Raw genomic sequence first — 13,173 nt, 5'->3', positions numbered from 1 at the left:
CCACATGTGTCAAATGCAAGGCCTGAGGCCTATTCCAGCCCACCATGTCAATGTGAGGAGAAGATGGATGCATGTAATAGATGACTAAGTTCAAAGCTGAGAAAAGGTACGTATATGGATGTGCATTTGCCATTTCTCCCACTAGTGGCTGGACCGAGGATAGTGCACCTTTCCACGACCTCAGTGCCACATAGAATCACAGTTGGAAGAGACTCCAGGGGCCATCCGATGAAACCCCCTTCTGCCATAAAGGAAAACATAAGCCAAACCCTACTGGCAGATGTCCATCCAACCGCCTGAGTCTTAGAACCCTGGAATGATAGAATGCTAGAATCACAGAGTTGGAAGAGACCCCAAGAGCCATCCAGTTTGAAGCCCCTTCTGCCATAAAGTAAAATACAAGCAAAGCCCTCCCGACAGATGGCCATCCAGCCGTTGCTTTAAAAACCTCCAGTGAATGAGACTCAATCACACTCCAAGGCAGCTGAGTCTATGGTCGATCACTTCAAATAATCAGGAAGTTTTTCCTAATGTTTAGGTGGAGTCTCATTTCCTGCCATTTGGATCCATGACTCCAGTGTGACCTAAGTGTTCAAGCAGCAGAAGGCAAGCCACAAGTGCTGTTCTGTTGGGATTCCCATCATCCCCAGCCCTGGTGTTCCAAATGCAGCAGACAGAGAGGGTGTAGCCAACATTTGGCAGAGGAGGGTCTTAAAATTAATTTTAAAAATTGCCAACGGCCCCTTGAAGGCAACCCTAAGGCTGAGGTGGCCCTTAGTAAAAAGGAACTTGAGCCCCTGCCTTAGGCCATTTATATTCTGTAGCTAGGTATGTTGAGAAAATTATGACAAATTACCTTGACTATATAATACTGAAAGCCGCAAAGTGCTTTTGTTGTGAACCAACAACCAAAAAATAATACGCAAGCTATCCAGATGTAAAAGAGCTCTGAAGAACTCAACATGTTATTCACTAAAGGCATTAAACTGAAATAGCTGCAAAAACCAAAAACATAAATAGTTTAAGACACTCTTTCTTCTGGGATTACATTTGGAATGTGAACAGTAAGCATTCCCCAAGTATGTGAAAATATGTCAGTCCAGCTCACTACCACCCACTGCCCATGTATCTTCAAGGATGTCCACACTCCTCTCAGTCATTAAAGATACAGATTTTAGGCGCTTGAAAAAACCATACTACCTACTGTATTTCATCAAATCTAAGGCACACTTTTTCCCATTTAAGGGGCTTCCCTATGTCATCTCTTCATGGCATTCATTTTTCATTTAGGCGATACCTCATCCAAGTAGGATTGTCTTCCAAGATTAGTGTACTGGCAGTGGGTCCGTAGGCAACTGTGGAGCCCTATTCTTCATCTGCATGTTCTCCCGCAGTGAGGGCATCGGTTTCCAGGTGGAAGGCGGTCCCGGTCGGGGTTGGCTTGATGCGCCTTCCTCTTGGCACGCTTCTCTCTTTCGCCCTCCATTCATGCCTCTTCAAATTCTACAGCACTGCTGGTCACAGCTGACCTCCAGCTGGAGTGTTCAAGGGCCAGGGCTTCCCATTTCTCAGTGTCTATGCCAGAATTTTTAAGGTTGGCTTTGAGCCCATCTTTAAATCTCTTTTCCTGTCCACCAACATTCCGTTTTCCATTCTTGAGTTTGGAGTAGAGCAACTGCTTTGAGTGATGGTGTTTGGGCATCCGGACAACGTGACCGGTCAAGCGGAGTTGATGACGGAGGACCATCGCTTCAATGCTGGTCTTTGCTTCTTCCAGTACGCTGACATTTGTCCGCTTGTCTTCCCAAGAGATTTGCAGGATTTTTCGGACGCAACGCTGAAGGAATCGTTCTAGGAGTTGCATGTGACATCTGTCGATACCACGTCTCGCAGGCGTATAGCAGGGTTGGGAGAACAATAGCTTTATAAACAAGCACCTTGGTCTCCCTACGGATGTCCCGGTCCTCAAACACTCTCTACTTCATTCGGAAAAATGCTGCACTCACAGAGCTCAGGCGGTGTTGTATTTCAGTGTCAATGTTGACTTGTGGCGAGGTGGCTGCCAAGTTAGCGGAAATGATCAACATTTTCTAATGTTACACCATTAAGCTGTATTTCTGGCATTGGAGAGGGGTTGGCTGGTAACTGCTGGAAGAGCACTTTGGTTTTCCCGATGTTCAATGACAGGCCGAGCTTCTCGTATGCTTCTGCGAAAGTGTCTAGAGTGGTGTCTAGAAGGTGTCTTCATGACATCACCCCTTTGAAAGGAGAAGCTCAACCAATCTTCACTTTTTTGCAGCCTCCAGAATTCCTGCTGAAGTTACATTTTGGATTACTGAATTGAAATTGGAGACACGTGTTCACAGCTCCTCAATCCAGGGCCTCATCCTGGCTCTTGCGTCTCCTCATTCCCTTTCTCGGCCTCCTGCTGCTATAAGGCCTGTCCCTTTGCCATATCTCTTTTTTTCTGGCTTGTTCTTACTGCAGAGAAAAAGGACGGCACATCTCTCTCCTATCCCCTCCTGTCTTTTTGAAAGTTGACTGGCGCCCGTGGAGAAACTTGAAAGATATTTGGCAAGATTAGTAAACCATTCTCTCTCTTGATCTCAAGAGAGAGAGAGAGGTTTACTAATCTTGCCAAATATCCCTCTCCAAGAGTCCTGTAAAGCTTTATCTAATCACCCAAAGGCTTTATCTAACCAGACACAAAGAATTAATTAGGCTCAGTTTCGAAATTGGAATCTTTGGAAGCAGGGAACAGACGTGCCTATTCTCTCATGCTTAAATTATAAAGTGCTTAAATCCTTGGACTTAAGTTAAAATGAAACATAAACAGCCAACTCTTTTATTTTCTGAAGTGTCCAAACAAAGGACCCTTCACATATTAACTTATTTACAATATGACAAAGTGACATAATGCAACTATTTTGATCAGAATAAACAAGAAACTCATCAGGCACAGTGTATTATTTCCCCCAAAAGTAATCTTTTGAGAGTTTTAGTGAAAACTTTGGTTCACAGAGAAAATAATATATGTAGAGAAAAAGCATTTCTCTACAGGTCCAAATGTGGTCCTCCATCCAAGTACCAACTGGGCTTGATCTTGCTTAGTTTCCCTTCCTAAGTAGGGATTTGAATATCCCAAAGTCTGAAGCCAATATTGGCTCATTCACCTTATTTTGGCATTGCATCAATATGATACAGATAGAAAGAGAATGTCTAAATGCATTTTGCTTAACACCAAAGAGTGAAAAATGTTAGTTTGTAAAATGTCCACTTGAAGGCACCACTTACTCATGGAAGTTCGGAATTCTGCTTGAGTCAACTCTAAAGAAAAACACTCCCAAAATAAATGCATATTGCCACAAATATGGAGTCATAGATCCCACAATAAGTAAAATATTTTTCTCCTAAGCTAGGCCCTCATGTTTCTCAAGTATTCTTTGACATTTAAGGACTTCAGATGGTTACTGTCTTTTCTGGCTTAATTAAAAACCTTACTGTGTAGTGTTCAGTTTAACCTAAGGATTTCACAGAAGGATGTGAGAGAGGGAGGAAAACACTGTATCCAAATCATAACCGAATGAATGTCGCTATAAATAATGAAAATTCGCTTGAAGAAATTGCTACTTTTATTTTGATTCAGGAGTTAAGTGCTTAAAGAATCTTTGCCTCACATGGATAATTTAAAGCTCATTAAGCTATAGGAACATTGGGTTGCTGTGAGTTTTCCGGGCTGTATGGCGAAGTTCCAGAAGCATTCTCTCCTGACATTACACCCACATCTGTGGCAGGCATCCTCAGAGGTTGTGAGGTCTCTTGGAAACTAGGCAAGAGTGGTTTATAAATCTGTGGAACGTCCAGGGTGGTAGAAAGAACTCTTGTCTCTTGGAGGCAAGTGTGAATGTTGTAACTGGCCACCTTGATTAGCACTGAATAGTCACTAGCACTGTATTGTTCAAACTCACACTACTAGAACAAGTCTCAGTGATATCTATGGGTTGCACTAAGCTCAGTAGTCATCTATCCACTTATGCGAATTTCACACTTGTGACTTTGATGACTTACAAGCTTGTGCGCCAGTTCCTGCCTCCAAGGGTTGGGACTGTCAAGCACAGTATCCTGCCACCATGGAGAGGGGAAAGGGCCAGGGCCACTTCAGCCGGCCAGTTCCCCTTGGCTCCCACCTCAGTTTTCCTGCCCAGCGGTGGAGAAAGTAGAATCATAGAATCAAAGAGTTGGAAGAGACCTCATGGGCCATCCAGTCCAATCCCCTGCCAAGAAGCAGGAATATTGCATTCAAATCACCCCTGACAGATGGCCATCCAGCCTCTGCTTAAAAGCTTCCAAAGAAGGAGCCTCCGCCACACTCCGGGGCAGAGAGTTCCACTGCTGAACGGCTCTCACAGTCAGGAAGTTCTTCCTAATGTTCAGATGGAATCTCCTCTCTTGTAGTTTGAAGCCATTGTTCCGCGTCCTAGTCTCCAAGGAAGCAGAAAACAAGCTTGCTCCCTCCTCCCTGTGGCTTCCTCTCACATATTTATACATGGCTATCATATCTCCTCTCAGCCTTCTCTTCTTCAGGCTAAACATGCCCAGTTCCCTAAGCCGCTCCTCATAGGGCTTGTTCTCCAGACCCTTGATCATTTTAGTCGGAGTTCTTCCAGGATGGATAAACTCTTGCCTTTTGTCACTTTGCTCAGATAAGAGGATGGTTCCTTTCTTGAAATAAGATGTAAGTTACCATATTGAACTGCCTTGAGTTGCCTCTGGTTAAGAAAGGCAGTATATAAATGTGGCAAATAAAGAAATAATACATTTATTTATTTATTTATTTATTTAAGGCATTTATACCCCAACCTTCTTGACCTTCTTGACCTTCTCGACAAGGGACTCAGAACAGCTTCCAAACAGGCAACAATTCAATGCCAAGCATGATATAAAATATAATAAATACATCCATATACATTAAAATAGTTTAATATATATATATATTAGAACTAGTTCATCAGATTAAAATTGCCATATTAAAATTGTCGTCCAAAACAGTACAAGTACAGTCCAAGAAAATCTTGTCTTCCCAGTAAAACAACTATTCTGTGAACACTTGTTCCCATAACCAGGATTTAAGTTTCTTCTGAAAGGTCGGAAGGGAGGGGGCGGATCTAACCTCATTAGGGAGAGAGTTCCACAGCTGAGAGGCCATCCCCAAGTTACAAACATCTGACTTACAAACGACTTATAGTTAAGTACAGGAGTGAGACAACAAGAAGTGAGAGAAATCTGCCCCTAGGAAGGAAAATTCACTCCTGTAAGAGTTTACTTACTTAGGTGATCTCTTGTTGTCTGAGTAGGATTGTCTTCCAAGATCGGTGTACTGGCGGTGGGTCCATAGGTGACAGTGGAGCCCTATTCTTGGCCTGCATGTTCTCCTGCAGTGAGGGCATTGGTTTCCAGGTGGAAGGTGGTACTGGTCGGGGTTGGCTTGACACACCTTCCTCTTGGCACGTTTTTCTCTTTCGCTCTCCATTCGTGCCTCTTCAAATTCTCCAGCACTGCTGGTCACAGCTGACCTCCAGCTGGATCATTCAAGGGCCAGGGCTTCCCAGTTCTCAGTGTCTATGCCAGAGTTTTTAAGGTTGGCTTTGAGCCCATCTTTAAATCTCCTTTCCTGTCCTCCAACATTCCATTTTCCATCCTTGAGTTCGGAGTAGAGCAACTGCTTTGGGAGATGGTGGTTGGGCATCTGGACAATGTGGCCGGTCCAACGGAGTTGATGGCGGAGGACCATCGCTTCAATGCTGGTGGTCTTTGCTTCTTCCAGCACGCTGACATTTGTCCACTTGTCTTTCCAAGAGATTTGCAGGATTTTTCAGAGGCAACGTTGATGGAATTGTTCTAGGAGTTGCATGTGACGTCTGTAGATAGTCCTTGTCTCACAGGTGTATAGCAGGGTTGGGAGGACAATAGCTTTATAGACAAGCACCTTGGTATCCCTACGGATGTCCTGGTCCTCAAACACTCTGTGCTTCATTCGGAAAAATGCTGTAAGAGTTTTCATGGGGGAAAAGGTGTCTCCACTGAAGCTTTATCACCAATCCTTGTTTCCACAACAAGCCGCATTTTTTCATAATCCAATTATGACTGGGACAGAACGGGGTGGACAGCAAAACAAATACCATTGGGGTATTCACCGTTCCCTATGCTATCCAAAGCTATATGATATATATTTTGGCTTGAGTTACACTTAAAACTGTATCTGTTCCAACTTACATACAAATTAAACTTAAGAATGAACCTACACAACTTATCTTACTTGTAACTTGGGGACTGCCTATACTTACATTGACCCTTGGATAAGCTAACCCATATAATAAACAGTAATTTCCTATGGTTCTGTTGCAATTGGAAGTTATTGCCTGGCCTGGGGCTTCCTAGGCTGATCCTGTTAAGTAAATAATTAATTTAAATTGTTTGCTTTTTTAGTGGGTGGAAAGACTTCTTTGAAAGCTAAATGAAGACACTGGTGCTTGGTGAGGGAGTGGGATGATTAATCATATTTTAAAAGTGCTGTTTTAGAAGAAAAGCACTGTTGACGGGGAACGAAAGCCTGCAATTTTCTACATAACTGAAAAGCCTGCAATTCAGCCATTGGGCAAAATATCTGAGGGAATTTCCACTATCTCAGCAAATCACCTACCTCAAATCTGCCAATAATTGCTTCCAAAAGTTAATGGCTGCTTCCAAAAATGGAACTTTGAAAGAGTATATAATGTGGATAAATGAAAGAATCTATCAAAGGGTTGCCATTTCAGAGTTTACAGTCTGGACAATCTACAAAGGGAAAGAGATGGAGAAAAAGAGATGAAGTATCCAGATATGCCTGGGTTGTACACTGGAAACCTGTTGACACAAGCAGATCATAGTCATTGGATTGGAAGAGTCCCCCAAGGGCCATCCAGTCCAACCCCTTGCCATGCAGGAACAATGAACCAAATCACTGAAGAGTGCAGATGTTTGAGAGTTGCAAGGAACACTTGGCTACAAAAATGTATTGCAAATAGTACTATAAAGCAAGGTCCAGCATCAATAAATTATAGAAAATGAGACCTACATTTGCAGAAGCCATACTGAAGCAAAACTTGTTTTTGTATATTAGCTGGGCATCTGTCAATTATAGTTAGGGAGACAGTCGAGCAAAAAATTGACTCCTTCAGAACTGGCAGGAATTCCAATGTTTGTTTTTGGCAAAGGGGATTTTTCCTGGGTGTTTTTTTTTCTTCTCGTGTCAGGAGTGACTTGAGAAACTGCAAGTTGCTTCTGGTGTGAGAGAATTGGCCGTCTGCAAGGACATTGTCCAGGGGATGCCTGGATGTTTTACCATCCTTGTGTGAGGTTTCTCTCATGTCCCCGCATAGGGAGCTGGAGCCGACAGAGGGAGCTCATCCACACTCTCCCCAGATTCTAACCTCTGACCTATCGGTCATCAGTCCTGTTGGCACAAGGGTTTAACTCATTGAGCCACCAGGGGCTCCTTTTTCTGGGTGTGAAATAATACAAAACATGCCCTATACATGTGATCATTTTACCTTTAAGAATTATTTCAACCAATACAAAACAGGTAATGATTTTCCTGGATCACGTTTCAAAAATTATCATTACACTGGGCATTTTCCTGTGGTGTGGAGGCCAAGCCTCAGGACATGCTTGATTTTTTTTTTAATTTAGAAAAACAAGTTCACATTTGCCAATTTGGAAAGACAATATTTAAGAGAGAGATTTCCCCAAGAGATCTGTTCATTTTCAGTTTGACTTGGGAAATCCATCCAAGTTGGAACTGGGAACTCTAGCACATTTTTATTTTATTTTCTGCTCCTCTGTAGTCTCATTATTCACCATTAGACCTTCAAAAGTGGTGTCATCCCAGGGTTTAATGGTTTCTTTAGCCAGGTTCCTTCTGCAGATATAAAGATTTTTTATTGTAGGAGTATGCTCATTTTTTTTAAAAAAAACTTTTACAAATCCCTGCTTGTGTTTCTCTGGCCAAAGTTTATTTCATATTGGGTTGCTTTGAATTTTTCAGGCTGTATGGCCATGATCCAGAAGCATTCTCTTCTGATGTTTTGCCCACATCTATGGCAGGCATCCTCAGAGGTTGTGAGTTTACCTGCCATAGATGTAGGTGAAACATCAGGAGAAAATGCTTCTGGAACATGGCCATACAGCCCGGAAAACTCACAGCAACCAAGTAATTCCAGCCATGAAAGCCTTCGACAACACATTATTTCATATTGTTTTTATATGTGACTGAAAGACACCCAGATTTCAGCAAATGGCTCTGCCACTTTTTGGCAGCCCGTGCCAAAAAGTTTAACCTTGTTGTTAACTTTGTTTTTATTAATACAGTGTAACTTGTCATTATTGGTTCTACGTGACTTGTTTTTTGTCGAATGTTTTGTATTATTTGAATTGTTTAATTTATTACTGTATTTTACAGCATTGAAAGTTTGTCTTTTATGTTGTGAGCCACCCTGAATCCCCATGGAGAAGCAGGTTGGGATAGAAATAAAGTTTTATTTACTTACTTAGTTACTTACATGGTATCCATAGAGCTCTTCTCCAGCACTATATTTCAGACAAGTTGATTTACTTCCAAGTTGCCTGTAGCAGTATTTGTAGATCAAAGTTTTTTTTTCATAAAGAACTGGCAGAGTTTCAAACCACATCATTGCTGTTTAATTAGCAGAAGCATCAAGGCATCAAAAAGTGAGCGAATGAACGGGAAGGGGAATTCTGGTTGCTTTACACTCTTTGCGTACAGAAATTTCAATACAGGGTTATTCCCGATTTTAGCAGACAACATATTAGTTTTCTCTCTGCACCTCTGAAACCTTGTTTTTAGAAGTGTTACGATTTAATCTTCCTGCCTAGAGCTAAGATGTGGTTGGCCCGGATCCAGCTGGAATTCCAGCCATGAACCGCATGTAACAACGAGCAGCCCCCCAAGGTGTAAATGTTCATCTCCACTTGCATCGGATGACATCCATTCCACTCAAGAGGCCTCGGGTGTATTTCGCAGTGCTGACAGACCCCGTATTTCTATCAGCAGCAGACGTAACAGTTAACTGAGGGAGGCGCATAGGCTGACCGCTTCCCACCTCTTTTCCCGTCTTTTCCTCTGGCTCGCCGCTGAGTACATCCTGGATGGTATCAGGCATTTGACCCAATCTCGATAAAATAGTAAAGAGTAGAGACATCACACTGGCAACAAAGATCCGCATAGTCAAAGCCATGGTATTCCCTGTAGTAACCTACGGATGTGAGAGCTGGACCTTAGGGAAGGCTGAGCGAAGGAAGATCGATGCTTTTGAACTGTGGTGTTGGAGCAAAGTGCTGAGAGTGCCTTGGACTGTGAGAAGATCCAACCAGTCCATCCTCCAGGAAATAAAGCCCGGCTGCTCATTGGAGGGAAGGATACTAGAGACAAAGTTGAAGTACTTCGGCCACATTATGAGGAGACAGCAAAGCTTAGAGAAGACAATTATGCTGGGGAAAGTGGAAGGTAAAAGGAAGAGGGGCCGACCAAGGGCAAGATGGATGGATGGCATCCTTGAAGTGACTACACTGACCTTGAAGGAGTTGGGGGTGGTGACGGCCGACAGGGAGCTCTGGCGTGGGCTGGTCCATGAGGTCACGAAGAGTCGGAGACGACTGAACGAATGAACAACAACAGGAAGTGCAAAATATGAGACAAAACATAAGCATGCAAGAATCAGGCAATTAAACTAAGCCTTACTCTATGACACATGTGTCAAATGCAAGGGCCATGAGCCAAGTCCGACCCACTGATATCGAGCAAGAATTTAGGGGTCTTTGCCAGGAGGCAGAGACCAGCCAGACCCATCAAAGAGAGTCTTTTCAGCCCTGGTGAGAAAAGAAGCACCTAATAGAGTTTTCCCTGATTTTCCAATAAAAGTTTCACCAAGTTGAAGAAAATGCCACCGAGTTGCCTTTATTTCGTCCCAGCTGGTACGGATGTCAAGCTGCAATCCCTTGCCAAAAACTGACATTTTTATAGAGAAACAGAACTACCAAATTCAAACTTCCTGCTCCCACCCCCCTCAGCCGGCTTCATATTGATTGGCTGGAGTCATCAGCTGGAGGGGAGGTGTGGCCGGCTCAGGTGCGTCTCAGCCAATGGGAAAGCCAGCACCACTTCAGCTTCTCAGCCAATGGGGAGCGAGGAGGCGGTCCGAGCGGGAAACAATGAACCGGGAAGAAAGAAATGAGTGGATTTAAATGGCTTAATAGTTGTCCAATTGCTGGTGATAACTCCAAGAGTCCTCAAGCTAGCCTTTTGTATTGTTCCAAGTGTATGAAATAAACATCTTTGTCTCGCATGGATGCCAGGCCCCGGTAATCCTTAGTCCTGGATATGGGATCAATTGATGATATCTTGTCTCTGGTTTCGGCCAAGGGGATAAAGACAATGGGTGAGGCAGTGGGACATCCAAATCCTCCTGAAGGCAGGATGTCCCCTTTATGAAGAATGATTATATCACCATGGGGCACATCCTTCAGGTGGCCATGCTCTGAAGCCTGAAGGTGTGTGCCTATTGTATTGCCCACGTAAGAGGTTTCTGTTGAGTCTTTTCAGTCAGGGGATTATCTATCCCAGGAAATAAGATTTTCCTGAGATCTTTGGTGTGCTGGGGTCATGAAGAGGTGGCATTTCATATTTTATACAGACACATAAATGGGCTTCATAAGGCATATGTTCATAAAGAGGGGGAAAGAAATCATATCAACACTCCCCATCCCCACCCAGAGTCCATCTCATAAAGTATGGAGAGCATAATTTTTTTTTTGGCTAACCTTTAGCCTGGATATGTAAATGTTTCTTAGCTCAAAGGGGAGTCCCTTTTGTTTGTGAGTCGTTAACTGAAATGGGAAACCAATTGGAGAGCCATTGGTTTAGCCCAGTTGTGTCTCAGATGGAAAAAGTCAAATGACTTTTGTGGCATGGTTTTCAGTAATAAATTTGTTACCTTCTGCTATATATGAAACTAGCTGTCCCCTGCCACGCGTTGCTGTGGCCCAGTCTGTTGATCTGGAAAATAAAGGGAATGAGAAAGTATTGGTTTCTAATATATGTAATGTCTTGATGCTTGTGGGTAAACAATATTTCTTGTTTCTTTGTCAGTGTTGATGTGGAGAGTGTCTGGTTTGCCTACTCTGGAACATGGAACATATTATTGTCCTTCTTTAAGGGTCCCTTTCAAATCTATACTATACTATATCTCTGTGTTAATCATATCTATCTATCTATCCATCCATCTATCCATATCTATGGCTAGATGGCTCTTTGTCAGGAGGACTTTGTTTACGTTTTCTTGCCCTGATGAAGGGAGTTGGATTGGATGGCCTTAAGTAATTTCTGTTGGTCATGGGGGTTCTGTGTGGGAAGTTTGCCCCGATTCTGTCATTCGTGGGGTTCAGAATGCCCTTTGATTGTAGGTGAACTGTGAATCCCAGTGACTACAACTCCCCAATGTCAAGGTCTATTTCCCCCAAACTCCATCTGTGTTCATATTTGAGCATATTGAGTGCTTGTGCCAAGTTTGGTCCAGATCCATCATTAAGTCCACAGTACTCTCCGGATGTAGGTGAACTACAACTCCCAAACTCAAGGTCAATGCCCACCAAATCCTTCCAGTATTTTCTGTTGGTGATGGGAGTTCTGTGTGCCAAGTTTGGTTCAATTCCATCGTTGATGGAGTTGAACTATAAATCCCAGCAACTACAACTCCCAAATGACAAAATTATAATTTTTTGAGTGATGGTCACTCCTTGTGTTGTGAGACATTTTGTTTCCAAATTTGGTGTGATTTCGTTCATTGGTTCTTTTGTTTTTAAGGAACTCATTATGCACAGAGAATTTATATATATATAGATTTAGGGCATAAAATCTTGATTAAATGTACACACTATCTGACATGGGAAGGGTCTCTGTTGTTGTTGTTAGTGTCTTTGCAAATTGACCAAGACTTGACCCCTGTTATCCAGCCTGATGTCCTTGTCCTTAGCAAAACTATAAGTTACTATCTCTTATGGAGGGCGGGGTCATCTTCGACTTCATTTTGAATCCAAAGTTTTTTGTGTTCTAATTAATAACAAATCTACATCCTTGTTTAAGGTCTGTGAAGGCTTTATGTTTTTTAATCTCAATCTGCAGCAGGGCTCCTCAAACTATTTAAACAGAGGGCCAGGTCACAGTCCCTCAAACTGTTGGAGGGCTGGATTATAATTTGAAAAAAGCATGAATGAATTCCTATGCACACTGCTTATATCTTATTCGTAGTGCAAAAACACTTTGAAACAATACAATAATTAAAATGAAGAACACTTTGAACAAATATAAACTTATTAGTATTTCAATGGGAAGTGTGGGCCTCCTTTTGGCTGATGAGTTAGGATAGTGTTGTTATATGATTTGAAGTTGGTTCAGACTTAGGTTGACCCTGAGCGAGGGCCGGGTAAATGACCTTGGGGGGCCGCATCTGGCCCCCGGGCCTTAGTTTGAGGACCCCTGCTGTAGATCTAGGGAAGTCGTGCTATCCCTCTATTCTGCCTTGGTTAGACCACACCTGGAATATTGTGTCCAATTCTGTGCACCACAATTGAAGGGAGATGTTGGCAAGCTGGAATGTGTTCAGAGGAGGGCGACTAAAATGATCAAGGGTCTGGAGAACAAGCCCTATGAGGAGCGGCTTAAAGGGCTGGGCATGTTTAGCATGCAGAAGAGAAGGTTGAGCGGGGACATGATGGCCAGCCAGGTATAAATATGTGAGGGGAAATTGTAGGGAGGAGGGAACGAACTTGTTTTCTGCTGTCCTGTTGATTAGGATGCGGAACAATGGCTTCAAACTGCAAGAAAGGAGATTCCACCTGAACAGGACGAAGAACTTTCTAACAGTGAGAGCTGTTCAGCAGTGGAACTCTCTGCCCCGGAGTGTGGTGGAGGCTCCTTCTTTGGAGGCTTTTAAACAGAGGCTGGATGGCCATCTGTCGGGGGTGCTTGGAAGGCAATTTTTCCTGCTTCTTGGCAGGGGGTTGGTTGGATGGCCCATGAGGTCTCTTCCAACTCTAGGATTCTATGTGTGCAGATGACCT

The sequence above is a fragment of the Anolis sagrei genome, chromosome 4 (assembly GCF_037176765.1).
Source record: "Anolis sagrei isolate rAnoSag1 chromosome 4, rAnoSag1.mat, whole genome shotgun sequence".
Lineage (NCBI taxonomy): Eukaryota > Metazoa > Chordata > Lepidosauria > Squamata > Dactyloidae > Anolis > Anolis sagrei.
Note: the sequence above shows the minus strand (reverse complement) of the source record.